The sequence below is a fragment of the Amphimedon queenslandica genome, unplaced genomic scaffold (assembly GCF_000090795.2).
Source record: "Amphimedon queenslandica unplaced genomic scaffold, v1.1 AMPQUscaffold_9910, whole genome shotgun sequence".
Taxonomy (NCBI): domain Eukaryota; kingdom Metazoa; phylum Porifera; class Demospongiae; order Haplosclerida; family Niphatidae; genus Amphimedon; species Amphimedon queenslandica.
In genome coordinates, this window is record NW_003549819.1 from 1 (window position 1) to 2,370 (window position 2,370).

At 37.8% G+C, this 2,370-nt stretch overlaps 1 long non-coding RNA gene across 1 annotated transcript in view; it reads left to right on the forward strand.

The window, feature by feature from the left end:
- The first annotated feature begins 1,563 nt into the window (after window positions 1-1,563).
- LOC109590515 (uncharacterized) overlaps window positions 1,564-2,370 on the forward strand; it is a 2,761-nt gene continuing 1,954 nt past the window's right edge. Inside the window, exons 1-2 of the long non-coding RNA XR_002189360.1 lie at window positions 1,564-1,855; window positions 2,001-2,154. This is a non-coding gene — a long non-coding RNA (uncharacterized LOC109590515). The remainder of the gene's footprint in view (window positions 1,856-2,000; window positions 2,155-2,370) is intronic.

Genomic DNA, 2,370 nt, shown 5'->3' on the forward strand with positions numbered 1-2,370 from the left:
AGCTTCGAGAGTAAATGCTTGGCACGGTCTGATGCACCGGGTACTTCAGGATCCGCTTCAAGATCTTTGAGTCGATTGTTTAGTCGAGTAATAGAACTTCTAGCAGCTCCTCGCTTCTTATGTAGACTGGATAGAGCCATAGTTAGAAGTAGTGGCTGTGACGGGCATTAATTAGAGAGGACTGTAAATAAGAAGAGGGACAAGAACTGTGCACTCTTGACCTGCCGACTAACCTGGTTTTATGCCGGATACTAGTGAGTTATCCGGCTGAGTGGACCAAAAATGATGTGAGTTAGGGCAGCTATGTACAAGAAATGCAGCTTTCTATCCAGCCACGTGAAGTTGGTAGCTCAAGTTATCATACCAAAAAACTCTCTTATTATAAGTACAGAAAAATTGAAATTAAATTGAAATCATACAAGTGCCAACACAACTCGTGAAAACTCCCTAGGAAGGAGAAGTACATGTAGCTCATAATGCAAAGACACTGGGGAACATCTAAACTCCTACAGCCTGAGGTAGAACATGAGAGTGATCTTTCTTCAGACCTGGAACTGGAAGTAGTAGAGTAGTAATTGACATGATGAAGATTGAATTATTTTGTTTAAAAAGAGTATTAATCGTAAAAATTAATAATTAATTTAAAATTAATGACAATTGTGACCATAATTGACAAAAGGGCCCTTATGGCGGATTTTAAAAATGATTGTTATAATGGAAAATATCAACCTGTGAGTGCTTTGTTAGACAATCATTGTTTCTAAAAGTTTCATGGTAACTTTTTGCATCCTGTGGAGTAATTTTATGATGAATGGGGCTCAGGAAGTTGGATTTCTTAGGCTAGAAAGACAAATTTCACTACCAGCCATAAGGTACCTTTTGTCAATTATGGTCACAATTAATAATAATCGCCGCCCTCGAACAATGGCCGCCCTCGTATAGTGGCCTCCCTCCTACAGATGGAAAAATGAAATAGACGCCGCGGCTTTTACTCGAGGAAATATGGTATGTAAACTGTCAACCACGAAAATTAAACCACGAATTGCCCCACTAGGAGCAAACCACGAAAATATCGACCCACGAAAATGTCAAGCTATATGGTACTGTGTTTACACTAGCTTTTTTAACTGAGCCAACACTGTTTAAAGTGGGCCAGCACAGTTTCATTTGATAGTGTAAACAGTAACCAAACTGAGTTGAAGTGAGCTGGGCCAAACCAGGCCAGCATGGTTAGTACAGCAGGGCCAGCTCAGCCTGGTTCAGCATACTTTGGCCCACTTCTGTTGTGTAAACGCAGCATAAGAAACGGAGGAAGAGAGAGAAAAGCTTCAAAATACACAGTTTTTAAACTAAATGCTGTATACGTGCACTTTTACATGTACATGTATTCTACATATACAGTGTATAATATACAATATTTATTACTTGTCAATATTTAACTCAGCTCAGACACACATACATGTACATGTACATCTATATGGTGTTATATTTTTACTTGTGTTGAGATTTTATATGTATATGTATGTAGATGTACACACATACATGTATTTATGAATTACAGTGCATGTACTACATTGTATGAATGAGATTTTATGCTTGCATATTTCTATGTGAAAATGTCTTTGTTATCTTCTTTGTTTTTTCTGTTTGACTCTCTTTCCCCTTTCTATTTTTCTCCAGGTTGTTGGTCTTAATGTCTCATCAGCCACTACCCCTGAGCTATTATTAAAGAGGTTTGATCATTACTGTGAGTACAAGAGGACTCCCAATGGAGTTGTGATGGCTCCTTCTCAACTCGGAAAGTGGCTGGTTCTCTTCTGTGATGAGATTAACCTTCCAGACCTTGACAAATATGGTAAGGAGTATTGATTTTACAATAAAATTAGTGAATATAAAGTTATAACAAGGTTATGTGAATCCATTCAATCCAAATACACTTTAGAGAGATATCATTCTCTTTTTTAATGTTTCTTTAAAAAAATTGTTTTTTCTAATTAAAGGTACTCAGAGAGTAATATTGTTCTTACGTCAGATTGTCGAGCACGGCAGATTTTGCAGGATCTCCGATCACACGTGGGTGACAATAGAGAGGATACAGTTTGTAGGAGCGTGTAACCCACCGACTAACCGGGGAAGGAAACCACTGTCTCACAGGTACAGTATGCTGTAGTGGGCACTGAATACTGTATTATTGGGGAGGAATACTTTTTTGTATTGCATTATACCATATAGCACTTTAATGGGCATTTTTTATTTTGGCAATTGAGAGTCTGCAAGTGGAATCGTCAATGTTAAAACTGCCAATCATTAATGAGTACAGTGTATGCTCAGTAATGCACGTGTACACAAAATTGACAAATTAAAAACTAC